We start from the raw sequence: 15,811 nt of genomic DNA on the forward strand, positions 1-15,811 counted from the left end.
AGAGTATGACTTGCATGTACCCAGTGCTTCACTCCAGCACACTTTACTGCAGTCGTCGTAGTCAGAATAACTTGTCTCGGCCTTCCCCACCTTGGAATCAAGCAATTTCTTCTTCTGTGCACCTTAATCCTCACCCAGTCTCCTGGACTCAGATCATGGGCTTGCTTCTTCTCAAGTGTGGTAGCTTCTTCTCCAACCTGGTGAAACACAGAATGAACTGCGTCAGCCAGGCCTTTACAGTAATCCAAAATCATGTCATCAGTTATTGTCACCAACTTATTGACAGGCACGAATGCATGGCGCATAGCACGTCCCATGATTATCTCGTGCGGGCTCAAACCAGTAGTTCTATCTGGAGTAGATCTCATTGTCATCAGAACTAGAGGCAAAACATCTGGCCATTTCATGCCAGTGGCTAAGCACATCTTTCCAATCCTATTCTTGATCGTGCCATTAATCTGCTCAACCACACCAGAAGCCTCTGGTCGGTATGCACAATGTAGCTTCTGCTGTATTTTCAATGCCTCACAAATCAAACCCATGAGTTCATTTTGGAAATGTCTACCTCTATCAGACTCAACTGTAACTGGAAACCCGTACCTAGGAATCAACTCCCTCAACAGTAACTTTGCCACTGTCAATCCATCATTTCTTCTAGTCGGGTAAGCTTCCACCCACCTTGAAAACAAACAGACTACCACTAGAACATACCTCAGTCTGTTCACTTGGGGCATCTCAATGAAATCAATCTGCATTCTCGTAAAAGGACCTCCTTCTCTGCCTATTGTTCCCAGACTCACCACTGTCTTTTTCCCAGTGTTAAATTGCTGACAAACTAAACACCTTTGACAGATGCTCTCTGCAATTGTCCTGAATTTTGCATTGTACCAGGTTTGTTTAAACGACCTAACCATCGCGTCTCTCCCCAAATGTCCCTGGCCATGATACATCCTTGCCATTGACGACAAGATTGAGTTAGGCATCACTGGTCTGCCATCTCTGTAGACCCAAACATGGTCTGTTTCTCTTGGAGCACATCCTGCCTTAATCCAATCTTGTTTCTCTTCATCTCCTGCCTCATCTTGTAACTGCTTCACTTCATCCCAGGTCTCTAGGACATTAGTAAACATCACAGAAAGAAAAGACATTTCCCCTTCTCTGTCCCTATTAATGGACTGATTTGTCTTGGCGCAATATTGCGCAACATCATTGGCGTACCTGTTTCCAATCGTTATGAAATCCTCCCCCTGTCCATGGGCAGCACACTTTACAACTGCTAACTCCTTAGGCAGCTGTATCGCCTCAAGCAATTTTCCAATCATTTCAGCATTCTTTATCGGAGTTCCACTCGATGTCAAGAAACCTCTTTGTAGCCAAAGTTGGCCAAAATCATGCACCACTCCAAATCCATACTGACTATCAGTCAACACAGTCGTCCTCAAATCTTTCCCAATTTCGCAAGCTTTTGTCAATGCTATTAATTCAGCAACTTGCGCAGATTTCACTCCTTTCAATGGTGATGCTTCCATGACCTCTGAAACTTTGCACACCGCATATGCTGCACATAGCACACCATCATCATTTCTCAAGCATGATCCATCCACAAACAACACATGGTCATTCTCAGGTAAGGGAATATCCCTTATGTCTGGTCTCGGTTTCGTACAGTACTCAAGCACATCCAAACAGTCATGATCATCTTCCATCTTTATACCCACATTTTCAATATCCGGCAAGAGTGTCGCTGGATTCACATTCACACATCTCTCGAGAGTCACATTTGATGCTCCCAGAATCACTTTTTCATATTAGGTCAATCGACTATGTGACATGTACTGAGTTCTGCTTCTTGTCAAAAGAATCGCCACATTGTGAGGTACAAATACCCTTACAGGATATCCCATTATGATTCCCTCACTCTGTTCCAGGCTCCTGCATGTTGCAGCCACAGATTTCAGACAGCCTGGTAAACCCACAGCTAACCATCCTCTGCTACCAGGAAATTGATAGAGATCAGGGTATCTAAAATATGCCCACTACCACGGATAGAGTATTCACACAGTTACACGCACATACATTCATCATACGCTAGGGCCCATTTCACTATCACACAGCAAAAACTCTACCAGCAATAAACCTGTGGGAAGGAAACACCTAAACACCCTGCATCAATATCAGGTCGATCAGATCTGGTTTTGTGACTGTCCTAATCAATAACATAATCTACACAGCATATACAATAATGATCAAAAATATAAACCCAATAATTGACAAGAAAGAAAATTCAACACCATGTTTAAAATTATATTGCTTTATCTAAAATTAGTCAAAGTAAATCAATCAGAATAAATCATTTCTCATAGTTACCTATTCTAACTAAGTGTCAGAACGGGTCAGGACAAGTCTCTCAGTAAAGTCTCTCAAGACGAAGTCCTCAGCATCGATCCTCAGCAACGCAGATTCACGCGGCAAAGGCAAAATGGCAAGTGGCAAAGCCCTCCCTAGGCTAACAATTTTTATAGTAAAAATTACAATGGAAACACACATAAAGTTTGCAAAATACACTGAATCACTGAGCAGAGCGAGAAGGAAGAAATGTAACATTGCTACATCTGAAAATCTCCGCTCAGGAAAAGTCACAAGACGGAACTACGGAACAGGAACCAAGATACTATTAAAGTATCCGATTTGTTTAACTTCCCTCGGCAGCCGAACCACAGTTCATTGTTCATTTCTAAAACTTCTTTGTCTCCCAAGGCTACCCATGATGTTCCATTTCTTTTTGGAGATCCTCCAAAACTGCTGCGTCCTCATGGAAAATTTTCATTCGAGGACCATGGTCAGTCAACTTCAGGACCATTTCCAGCAGGGGTCTCCCTCGTCACGTCTTTCACATATTCACTCGAGGCCAGGCTCACAAAATCAGCCATCATGGACTAGGCCTCCATAGGCCACAATAGACCATCTCAATTAAAAGAAATAAAAACAACGTTACTACAGCATAATGATTAAACAGTGTTAACCCCACTAATACCCTTATGTGTATGCATTTATCTAGCTCTCGCGACATAAAAAAGCATTAATTCGGACAGCGTTTTGTGCTCAAAATAGCCAGCACACAGCAACGTTTAAACATGAAAACTTGCACGTTATTTTTTAGAAAACAGAAACAGCACACACATGCTAACCCTCGTGTAACTTTCTCTTATGTTAAGACAAACGAATTGATTAATTAAAACACACTTGCACAAGACAAATAATTAATTGTTATTTATTAATAATTAATAAAACGCATAGACATACTAGAGCTTCAAAAGCCCCTGAATTTTCTAAATGAAAACTCTGCTCCAGCAATGGCTCAAATCTGGATGAGGCTGAGCATCTGGAATTCTTGAATGTTGAGCTGTCACTGTGGGGGACCCCATTGATATTATCTGGGGATTTTAATATACATGGGGATGGGCAGATTTGGGATCCTTACTTTGTAAAGTATACTGGGCGTAAGCCCAAGGTATTTAAGGCTCTACAACAGCTGTTGCAGAATCATGGTCTTGTTGATGGATGGACTGCTGTGAATCACAGGGATCAAGGGTATACATATTATTCATCCCCACACAATAAATTTGAACGGTTAGACTATATCTTTTTACCTTGGTCGATGACCGTTGGTGCAAAGATGCAGATATGGCCCCGTATTACATCGGATCATGGACCTGTGATATTGGATCTTGTTAGCTTTAGCCTCTCAAGGGAACAGCGTTCCTTTACATTCAATAAAAAACTTCTATGAGATGAGGAATTTATTCGACATATTCGAACTTGGGTTACACTGTTTATGGAGAGTAACCGAGGGTCAGCTACCCTACCAATGGTCTGGGATTCACTGAAAGCTGGTCTAAGGGGGGAAACACTCAGTTATGGGTGGGCTAAGCAGAGACGACAGAAGGCACGAATGCTTGGTTTGCTTGAGGAGCTAAAGAAAGCTGAGCAGGAACTCATACAAGCGGTTAGTGCAAAAGCTGATAGCCAAGCAGCACAAACTAAGACTGCATGCTGTAAGGCCAAGATCAATGGGGTTTGGAGTCAGGAAATTGCCGCTCAGTTTAAAACATACAAGGAAGAAAGGTATGAATATGGGGAAGCAACTGGCAGATGTTTAGCTCAGAGAATGCATGGTAGAGAAGCTGCCCAGCGAATTGAAATTCTCGAAGATGGTAAAGGAGGCACAGTTGAGACTACGGTAGGAATACTGGATGTATTCCATTCCTATTATAACGAGTTATATACTCAAGATCCAGTCGAGCACGATAATATAGTGCGGTTTTTACAGAATTTTGACTTAACTGAGCTTGGGCTAGTAGAACAAGAAGCACTAGAAGCCCCCATCACTATGTTAGAACTTCAGACAGCATTGGATGGTCTAGCGCCAGGGAAAGCGGCAGGGCCGGATAAACTTCCATTGGAGATATATTGCATAATTTTTTCTATTATAAAGGAAGATATGCTGGCTACTTTTATAGAGGCTCAGCATGGGAACCATCCACCATCTTGGGATGATGCCAATATTGTGATCTTTAAAAAGAAGGATAAGCCTCCTAGGCTACCGGGGTCGTATAGACCAATATCACTAATAAACGCTGATGGCAAGGTGTATTAAAAAATCCTTGCAACTCGGCTGGTGCAAGTTATACCCCCGTAGATATCTAGATATCAGCATGACTTTTTGCCCGGCAGGAGTACTGTTAATCATTTATATAGGGTGACAGCGCTGTTAGATTATGCTACCGTACAGCAAAAGCACATAGGCCTAATTATCTTAGACGCTGAGAAAGCGTTTGATCGCGTATCGTGGTCGTTTCTTTGAGCTACAATGCAAAAGATGAGGTATGGACCTCATTTTTTGAAAGCGCTACAAACTATGTATAAACGTCCACGGGCTAAAATCTGTGCAATGGGGAAGTAGTCATCTTTTGTATATATAGCTAGCGCCTTTACTTTTCGCTATTTATATAAACCCACTGCTGCAATTGCTGGAAACAACAAATGGCATACAGTCAATGGTAGTGGGGGAGTACCAAGTGCGTGTCCTTGCTTACGCTGATGATATAGCGGTAATAACATCTGATCCCGAGCAAGTGTTAAGGGAGATTGAGAACCAGACACAACATTTTGGGGCAGTTGCCGGGTATAAGTTAAACATCTCTAAAACCCAGGTTGTATGCACTGAGGGATTCTGTCCTGGCAAAGCTCGTGTTACACCAGAAGCGAGATATTTGGGTATAAAGATTAGGATGTCACTCCAAGAGATTGTTGAAGTCAATTGGGCAGACATACTGTCAGGCATTGCCATTTACAATGCCAATAGCTCAAACTCTCATAAATGCGAGACCTATTGCATTGCAAATGCTTGTTTTTGTGGTGGCAGCATGGCCGACAAGGTTCTTTTTTGTACTCAGCTGGAGATTTACCATTGCTCATGTCGCCAGAACACAGCCCAGTCTTTCAAGCTATTTTCTTTAACAAACACCTCTTTCTCATGTGCTAGTCCAACTAAACAGTTCCAAGATTACAACTCCCATAATGCATTAGTTAATTGGAAGTACACGTTTCTAAGCAATGAGCACTTGCGACACAAAGTCATCTGGTAACCAGAATCCAAGTGGGCAAGTGCTGTCTGTAGACAAGGCTGAGGCAGCCACAGGAAAAGGACTGAAGCGAGCCCCAATGGAGGGCAGGGGTCCCGTAGGAGAGACTACAGTGTGTACGCTGGAGAACGTGCAGTCTGGGCTCGGACAGGTCTCCTTGTTTTTTGTCCAGCCTGCTTAGTGCCAGGACGTGGAGAACTACAACTCGCACAATGTGGGTGGGAAAATAAATGATGTTACCTCAGCAGCGGGCATTCACCATTAATGTTAACTTGATGTGTCAGAGCTGGGGAAGTGAAGGAATGTTTTGATAAACATAAAGAGTAAACAGAGCCAGTCCTGCTCTTCTCGTGACCCTTCTTCCAGAAGTTCTTCAGCAAGGACAGCAGGGGCCTGAGAAAGAGAGGTGGGAACGGGGATAAATATGACCGGCTGAGCATGGCTTGTTTTTCATTGGCGCCCGGGGCCGGTTCTCGTTATGGTGCCTCAGCTTCATTGCCCTGGATGTCATAACAAGACATTGACATTTTCCTGTTTTACCTGCTGGGCACCACAAAACACGATCTGAAAAGAAGAAAAGAAATGCAGTGCTTGAGCAATTCCTTTTAGTTAGATCAGAATCAAGCCAGCATGTTGTGTGAGCAGATGGCTTCTGGCAAGGGAGCTCCCTCCTTAAATTCCTCACTGTATTAAGCTGGGAGAGTCGGGAGCCAAGGAGTCAGATATCATACATGCTGCAATGTGGGTAGAAAGCATTACTGTGGAGAGCTATTTAAAACCAAGCATTTGTAAAAGTTTAAGCTATTGGTGTTGCATTATTATTAGCAACGCCAAGAGCTCAAACTTTAAGTAATGCGAGACCTATTGCAGTGCAAATGCTTGATGTTGGTATTTAGGAGTTCTTCCCCTAAACCGTGAAAGGAGAGGGGAGGGCACAGGACGCACACATGCTGGGGAGGAGTTTGACAAAGCGTGGCAGGCCCCATCAAGGCTGAACTGGAGGAGGCGAAAGAGGGAGGTATGTTTACAGACGGGGCCGTGAAAAATGGTTTGTCATGGGACAACGACTGACACATTACAAAGATAGAGCCAGCTTCAGCTCGGAGTGTGGCGCAAGATATTACAACACACACACAGCGGTGCAAGCGCTCAGTGCTTCCCTGTTGCAGCAGTTCGAGCGCATAGGGTAAAGGTATCCAATGGTTTTCTGCTGGTTGCAAGCACAGCAGAGCTTCGCTCTACTAAGTGTTATGTGGGCTAAAATGTTCCGAGGCAACGGTGTTTGAGAATCCTGCACTGTGTGCATTTGAAACCCCGCCTCAGGCATACGGATAGGGAGATCCATGAAGGGTTTTGTCAAAGCTACTTTGCATGTCTCAGACATAATAATAATATGTCCCTCGGTAACTGGAGGCATACTTCAGTGTCCTCCCTTATTGCCACAGAGTTTACTTGTGCGTTTCATTGAGGAGTTTGAGACTGCAGGTCTGCTAAGTGGTCCAAGTCGCTGTGCGCCATGTTCACCCATTCTTTGCTTTTAGCCAACAGGAAAAGCAATACAAATGTGTTAGCTCACAAACAACAAAGTTTCCGGGGAATATCAGGCTAAATCCACAGTGCAAACTTACCCTGGCAGATGGCTAGTGTCATTGGCAGCACGAGGAGGTGGAACACCATCTGGCTCGGCTGGAACCTGCTCATTCATTGGGAGGGAGAAGCGCAAAAAAGATACAATGAAAGTAAAACCAAAGCAGCGCTCATGAAAGGGCTGCATCGCTGATAAAGTATGTCCGCAATTATAAACAAGCAACAGAGCGGGAGCCACGGTGGGGACGGCAGCAGTAACACAACTGTGGCATTAGGAGGAGGCGGGAGGAAGAATGCGTGATTTGAATGTAAGCAGCTAGAGCGCTGAAGCTGCACACAGGCAAACAGTATCAGAGCAGGAAACCCAGAAAAACATAGGCCCCTAAAGAACAGATAGAGAACCATGGCGGAATGAGACAGTACTTAGTCCCTGCTCTGTGGGAGGAACAGAATAGACAAGCATTTGCAATGCAATAGGTCTCGCATTTGCGAGTGTTTGAGCCTTTGGCATTGTAAATGACGATGCCTTTTGTTTATGTGTTTTGAAAACCTGCAAGTATTGTGTAAACACGCACTTTGTACTTATAGGTGTTTCTTACAACAAGCAAGGCTGGCAGTAACTGTGCCTCTTTGTACTTGTAGTCTATGCTTACCAGAAGAAAGGCTGGCGGTAAAAGAGACGCAGATACTGCCAGCCTTGCTTCCTGTAAAGAATTTGTGTTTACGCATCATATTACAGGTTTTGAAAACACATAAATAAAAGGCATTGTCATTTACAATGCCAATAGCTCAAACATTCGCAAATGCGAGACCTCGCATTACTGAAAGTTTGAGCTATTGGGGTTGCATCATAATTTGCAATGCAAAATAGGTCAAACTTTCAGTATTGTGAGACCTAATGAATTGCAAATGCCTGTTTAATCTTGATCTTAATTGTGTTTTGTATTTGCTAGACAGAAAGAACTTAGTATTGCAGTTTGTACGGAATGAATTTTGTTTGTATGTGTGTGAGACAGCCATAAACAGAGAGATAAGTGTGCATGAGAGAGAGGAGACATAATAGAATGTGCATTATAGAAAAAAGTGTGTGTGCGCAAAAGAGCAAAAGCCAGTGAGAGACCCTGGGGCATATTATCAAGCCAGGCGATAAAATTGTCGCCGTTTTAGCGGCAGAAAACTGCCGCTAAAACGGCGAGAATGGGCTTGATAATATGCTCTATGGAATTCCAATTGAAGCCCATGTTAGATGTCCTTCACTTCTAACATGGGCTTCAACTGGAATTCCATAGAGCATATTATCAAGCCCATTATCGCCGTTTTAGCGGCAGTTTTCTGCCGCTAAAGCAGCGATAATTTTATCGCCTGGCTTGATAATATGCCCCCCTGTACTTTATGGAACAAATCTTTTATTTGTTTTGAAAGACAATTCTGCGACAGGACACAGCTGTGTGCCTACAACTAAACTGGCCGTCAGCATGGGATTTATTTACGAATGAAAGTTACACAGATTGAATGTCTAAACCCGGAGGCTGGCAGAGATGTCTGGATTGCATAGGTACATCTACCTACAAAAGGAACAAAACAGTGGCAACACATGAAGGAAAAGACAGATCCGCCTCTCTCCCCCCGCCCCCGAAAAGAAAAAGAAGAGAGGGGATCCTGCACCGGTGATGAACATGGTCGTTGTGATATCACACCCTCCCGTCTATCAGGCCACGCTTAGACCCTGCGCTTTAAAGACTGACTGCACCATAGTGAGGGAAAGTGCTGGAATATACAACTGTGTTTTTTTCTCAAGCACATTTAAATGTCACTGCACAGATGTGTTTTGTGGCAATGAATAACAGCATGCAAGCAGTGGCACAGTTAACAAAATATGAACATGTTATAAATATATGTAGTCTAAGCTAATAGTTTTGTAATGTGCTCATTAAAGTTGTGTAAATGTGTGACTCGTGGCAACTAATGTAGGCATTTTTTGGGTAATTCCTTTGGGTTTTAGGGCCTTTTATTATGGTCCTCAAAGGTGCAAGACTGGGACACGTTCGCTGTTAGCGTAGCTACATATGAGAAAAGAGTAGGAACTCAGGGTTTACAAACATGTGTAAAGTTTCCATAAATTAGTAGAAAGTAATATGATTTCCCGAAACAAATGTGCACATTATAGCATAGTACAGTAAGTATGCCGCTGAACACATTTCACACAAGCTGTAGAGAAATAAATCTGTTAAAACACTGCTGTAAATATAAAAATGTTTTCCCTTGCAAGCTGTTTGGAACTTATTGCGCAATTGCCACGAAAACAGTGGCAACCTGGTAAATTCCATATTTATTTTTCCCATGCCTTTCGTTTACCATAAATCGTATCATGACAACCAGGCACACATGAGCGCCCCACTGCCCCTTCTCAACTTTCCAAGATTGCTGCTGTGTGTGCATATGGAATTGAAGGAATGATGACGGATGCATAGGAGTTGTGACGGATGGGAAGGATTGTGACATATATATTCTAATGCACATAAGCACAATGACGCATTTGACAACATTTTAATTTATGGTTCCAACATGGGCACATGGAAGCAGAGCTCAGTAGCCACAGCAACACAGACGTTTGTATAAGTAGGTAACTCTAAAATGCAGGACTTTGCTAAGCTAGAAGATAACGCTTATGATCTAAACCTAGTAGAACCTGCTAACCATTTAAAACAATGGAGTTTTCAACAGAGAGAATTTAAATGAAAAAGTCTCCCCAAACTATGAAGTTTTTGTGCAGTCTATCAGTGCAGAATACAAAGAACAAAACATAACAGACCAGCTGCTGCCAGCACAGACTGCAGCTCCACAGCTGTGCCACCGCACCCTGAGCCAGGCAGCAAAATCGGAGGCCCGGGAGCAGCGTTCAGGAAGTAGTGCCCCGTACAGTAGTTAGATAGTGTTTGGTATATCGTGCACTCCACACTGACTCATGGCCTGCGGCGCCATCTAATACAAACCCAGCCCACCTCCCCTCACTGCGGGGCCATGGTCACCCGTGACTGCCACACACCAGCAGCCCTGCTAAAAAGGTATTGTGACTGAGGTCAGTATATTCAGCACACACCCCAAACAATGTACAAGCGACCAAGGGAGGGGTGGGGCGCCATTTAACTCTGCCCTGTTGGTGCAACCAATCTGAGCTGAGGCAGGAGATGGTGGTGGTGGAAGGGAGAGTGCAACCGGAGGAGACGCAACGCCATGTGTGCTGCAGAGGCGGGGACGGACTAAGGGATGGTTTGGCTAAAATAGGAAATGGAAGGGCAGGTTTAAAGCAGCACAGAAAAAGACACCCTCAAGCCTAAAATCACTGCGGCCCGGTTAATAAATGCAAATAAAAGGCACGCCATGAAGAGGGAAGGGGGTCAGTATTACGTAGTTCACAGTTGTGGTTATTGTGATTAAAAGTTTATCAGTATAGCAGCCAGCTACACACTCCGAGAAAGTGCCATAAACTCCACTGACAGAAGCAAAAAATTGTCTTCCCCTCTGACATTTCTGTTAACACAGGGCAACAGTCTACTTACACACACAGCATTGCTAAGTTTTGAAACGATTAGGGAGGAGATAAGACTGACATCAAGAGAGCTATTATAGTAAGTACTATAAAAGCGTGCATGGAAGGGGCGGAGCTATGTGGTGTCTGGTGATATGCGCTGGGAATAGGCAGGTGGTATTGGTATTTTTTTAACCAGTTTTATATAGCGCGAACACGACCCGAAGGTTTCGAAGTGCTTTACATGAGTGCCAGTTACGTTAAACAAGGACAAAGACCGGGGGAGGGTTATGTACTGTAAGCAAACTCCAGAATCCAAACTGATGCAGCGTACGGTAATTGAGTTGGCACTCTGTTAAATACAGTGTATTTTGTGTATCGTACTGGGGAGTGCGTGTGTCAGGATTTCATTAAAATGTACCGGAACGTCTGATCGGAATTAATTTTAGTTTCAGGGTCAATGAAAAAGGAGGATAATTTGTTAAAACAAAACAAAACCAATAGCACGTTAAGTGATTAATGCCAAAACTGCTTTCACTTGACAAGTTCAGTGTTCATTGCATGCACGAACCTGCACGAGGGAGTCATTTTGTTCAAAAGTTGTAACAAGAGATTCCGCAAGCTGTACATTAACCGCGGCTATTTACCATTAGTATAAACAGTGCTATTGTAATAAGTTTTGTGATGACAGATGTTCTGTGTTCAGTGAGTGTACAAACATACACAAGGGAAACGCTTCCTTTGACCTGGGAGGGCAGAAGCAGTAACGACGGAAAGTAACTGCGCGCACGAAAAGCAACCTTTATAGCTACTGTGGTGCAGTTAAGAAATGCAAATGAAAGGCACGGAATGGGGCGGGAAGCAGTTTCAGAAGGAAGAAGGGGAGTTACCGTGGGCGAGGGTGAGTGCACAGTCATGACGACGGCCGCCATTGTCTCTGCTTTGAAAGTGAAAGCGGGCATGGCATGCTGAGCGCGTGAAGGGGAGAAGCTACACATGAAGCAAAGCAGTTTCAGATGGAGGAAGGGGAGTTACCGTAGGCGAGGGCGAGTGCACGGTCATGACGACGGCCGCCATTGTCCCTGGTTTGAAAGTGAAAGCGGGCATGGCATGCTGAGCGCGTGAAGGGGAGAAGCTACACATGAAGCAACGCAGTTTCAGATGGAGGAAGGGGAGTTACCGTAGGCGAGGGCGAGTGCACAGTCATGACGACGGCCGCCATTGTCCCTGGTTTGAAAGTGAAAGCGGATTAAAAAACAAGTAGTCCCTAAATGAATAGCTAACAGCCAGCTGTGGAACTAAACTGTAGTTGGTCGGTGCTGCTTCCTGCAAAACGGAAGCAGAACGGAAGTGACGTTTGGGACCATCAGCCAATCATTGAGCTACATAAAAAGAGCAATGCCAGATTTAACCAATGGCAAGCTAAAACACAAATAAAAACACAATGGGTGGAGTTTCACCCCTAATACTGACTATTTGATGCCTCGTAGAGGCAGCGCATGCGCTGCCCTATGCGAGACCTAAAAAAGTAGGGACAGAGAGGCAGAACTGACCACTAGCAGGCAAGGGCTTTTAAGTACACTGACATAGACAAATGAAAAGCAGTGCCAAGAAAGGGGATTGACTTGATGACCACAGGCTGATTCCAGCAGGCCTCGCAGAGACAGCGCACGGGCTGTCTAGCTCGACCTAAAAATAAGTTCTGCAAGCCAAGGTTTCTTTCCAGCAGTGCAGGGGTTGAAATGGTTGTCCTAAAGGCAGGGTTTGTACAATAAAAGACTAGTACTACATCTCCAGGTATAGAATTGGAAGGCACAAATCATCTGCTTTACACTGCCTCAGCAAGAAATTAAAGCATGGATATGAGTATTTCCACAGCAGCAGCTCGATGTAAAAAAAGAACGATTTCCCTTATTGGCCCCGTGCTGGTCATCACCTCCTGATACATGCAAATAGAGAAACGAGAGAGACACAGAGGGGGAGAGAACACAGAAAAAGAGCACACGTAAGAAAAGTACTGGAATAGAGATGTGTGAAATGTGACGCTTGAAAAAGATGGATGAATAAGAAATGGTGAGATGAAGAAGGACAGGAGGTACCGTAAAAATCGTTAAAGAGACTACAAAAGACTTTAATGCAACCCATTAAGTAATCAGCCAATATTTTAAAGCTTAAAAATCATTATGATTTGAAAGTAAAACAATAATAATGAAAACGATCAAATGTATATCAATGTCCCGAATTCGGGGTGTAAGCCTAAACAAGACCTCAAAAATGTAAAATAAGTAAAAATATATTACAATTGCCAGTAGATGTCGCACATCACCTAAAAAAATAGATTTTTTAATGTTGGAATAGAATGTGTTTCCATGTTTCAAAGAGGTGATTGCGACTGCACCACTTTCTTATGGTGGTTTTAACAGCAAAGGTGTTTTGCTACCTGCTTTCATGGTGCTGGATGTGAAAACAGACATTCCAGAGGATTATAGAACAATACAAAAATTGATTAGGCTTGTGAAAGATTCAGGAGATGGAAGGTAGTCATTGTGCAGATGTCTGCGACTGCTCTTATTGCATAATCTTCCATTGACATATTTTATGAGTAGAGAATTACACCCTCCGGTGAGTATTTCTTTTCATGGGGTTGGAAGAAGTGAATCAGACAGGAAGATAAAAAAGGGGATTAGGTGGAAGAGGGTGGCTGAAGATAGAGAGATATAGGGGTGAGATTCCCCCTGTGTAAAAAAAGATGGGAAAGCCTGAATTCTATTTCTTTCTTTGTTCAGTATCAATGTTTTCAGTAGGTTGCCGGATCTCTCCTCTATCATTTGCTCTAATGACGGAGCCCTTTGATACCCCTGCAGGAGGATAATAGGATAACATGGCTGCTGCTTGGACTAGGAATGGTAAAGGTTCAGCTCTGTCACGATCACTACAAACTGTAACAGATTCGGTTGAATCTTACACACGTTTTACACAACTGCAGAGCTTTTGGGCCTTTTAGATACAGGATTCATAATATTGAAACCCACTGAAATACACAGAAACCAGAACAAAGGTGACGGTGGTATTTTATAAGATGAAAACATATCAAATTTTGATATCTTTACATTAAATTACGTAACAAGGTGAGCAAGCTAGCTTTAGCAAAATGTATAATGCACCAACATAAAAAAGAAATCATTACATTAAAAAGGTTGTTTTACCATAGGTGTTTTTCTTATTTCAATAACTTCCAGTATACACCACGCCCCTCAGAATTCTTTATGTGATTAGAAGCTAAAATTAAATCTTATCTAGTGGGGCAAATTACCCATGTATCAAAAAGTAAGCTGGCTGGTGTTTGCAGAACTTTCCGGTCAGAGATTTTAGCAATACTTTTGGGCTGTTAGATTACATCTAAAACAAGTCATCTGTACTGACAGGTGTCAATTCCACACATTTTGTTTGGTGGGGGCCTTTATCATGCCTAATGAACCTAATGACTACCTCACCAAGTTCAAACTCCCTACATTTGTTTTTGAAAATTAGAAGTTACTCTAAAATTAAGGACATGCTCGATGGGTTAATCAGAGGCAGATTCTCAGTCCAAGACAAGGCCTGAGGATGGTGATATGGGGAAATATGGATTTCCCAGCTCTTAAAGTCCTTTCGAGTTCACTAGTTTTGAAAACAATTTAAAATGTTTTCACAGGGTAAGCCACTTTAAGCCTAAATACGGCAACCATCTTTGGGGCATATTATCAAGACAGACGATACAATTATCGCCGCTTTAGCGGCAGAAAAGTGCCGCTAAAACGGCGATAATGGGCTTGATAATATGCTCTATGGAATTCCAATTGAAGCCCATGTTAAATGTGAAGGACATCTAACATGGGCTTCAATTGGAATTCCATAGAGCATATTATCAAGCCCATTATCGCCGTTTTAGCGACAGTTTTCTGCCGCTAAAGCGGCGATAATTTTATCACCTGGCTTGATATTATGCCCCTTAGTTTTTACTGCGTAAAATGCAACGTTTTGTCAGGGGTAGTAAGTAAATCGAAATACGAGACAATACACTGAAATGAAAGAAAGCTTTTTTAGCAATATAAGTTGAAGAACATATTATAAAAGCCCCTGCATCATTTCGTTGATCCCTTAAATAATACTGAATTTGCCTCCTTGGTCTGGTGTAAGTTGCACTATAATGAGACAGATTGGCATTCAAAACTGATAAATAGTAAAGGTGTGACTACTGGATCAAACTATGATCTGATTCTCTTGCTCTCAATCATACTACTTTTGTAAGTGTGAAATATCATAGTCCATATTTTCTCATATTACACATTACATATCATACCCCTGTTATCCCAGAATTTCAAGGTGCAATACACACCCCTGTCCGAGGCATCTGACAGAACAGGTCCTGTGAAGCAGATCGAAATTATTCATGTACGAGGACTTCAGTAGCAGTGGTCCCCCTAGCGCACTCATATCGCTCATTGTGGACCCTTCCACTTATGGGAATGCCCTTGTTTTTGGACTATCAATGGTGACATCGTCCTGGGCATCTAAATTAGGTTGCCCCTCTCCCCTCCTTGTCCGGCACTCGTAGGCTTAAAATCGCCCTCTTCACCTAAGACAGGTCGAAACGTCGACGCATCTCCCCAGCGAAGGCCTGCTCCATAATTTATCTCCCCACTAAAATTGGATGTTGCATCTATGCACTCAAGAGTAATGTAAATAGGTTACAAAAGACTGTGGACAGGCCTATGAAAACTGGTTCTTGTATAGACCAGTGCCCTCAACAATAAGGAACATTGTGTATCTTTGAACTCCTTGATTTCTCTGCGAATTTCTGCATTTTTCGACGTTTGCGATCACAATTTGGAATGATACATATGGCCCTATATTTCTGAAAAAGGTTTTTGAGCTGAACAGAATGGCTGTTTCTCTGTTAGGCTCCGCAAGAAAAGTACATCACTGAAATGTCATATATACTCCCTGCATGGTAGAATTGGGATTAAAGAAAAGATAACTTTGACTGTTTCTGAAGTAGGGTCAGGAT

General features: G+C 43.0%; 1 long non-coding RNA gene across 1 annotated transcript; it reads right to left on the reverse strand.

The window, feature by feature from the left end:
• Window positions 1-2,372: 2,372 nt before the first annotated feature.
• On the reverse strand, window positions 2,373-12,019 carry LOC146809779 (uncharacterized). The gene is made up of 3 exons (XR_014965587.1): window positions 11,942-12,019; window positions 7,274-7,338; window positions 2,373-2,965 (listed from the first exon to the last, which is right to left on the reverse strand). It is a non-coding gene; the product is annotated as an uncharacterized LOC146809779 (long non-coding RNA).
• Window positions 12,020-15,811: the final 3,792 nt, after the last annotated feature.

This window comes from Triturus cristatus, chromosome 7 (assembly GCF_964204655.1).
Source record: "Triturus cristatus chromosome 7, aTriCri1.1, whole genome shotgun sequence".
NCBI lineage: Eukaryota > Metazoa > Chordata > Amphibia > Caudata > Salamandridae > Triturus > Triturus cristatus.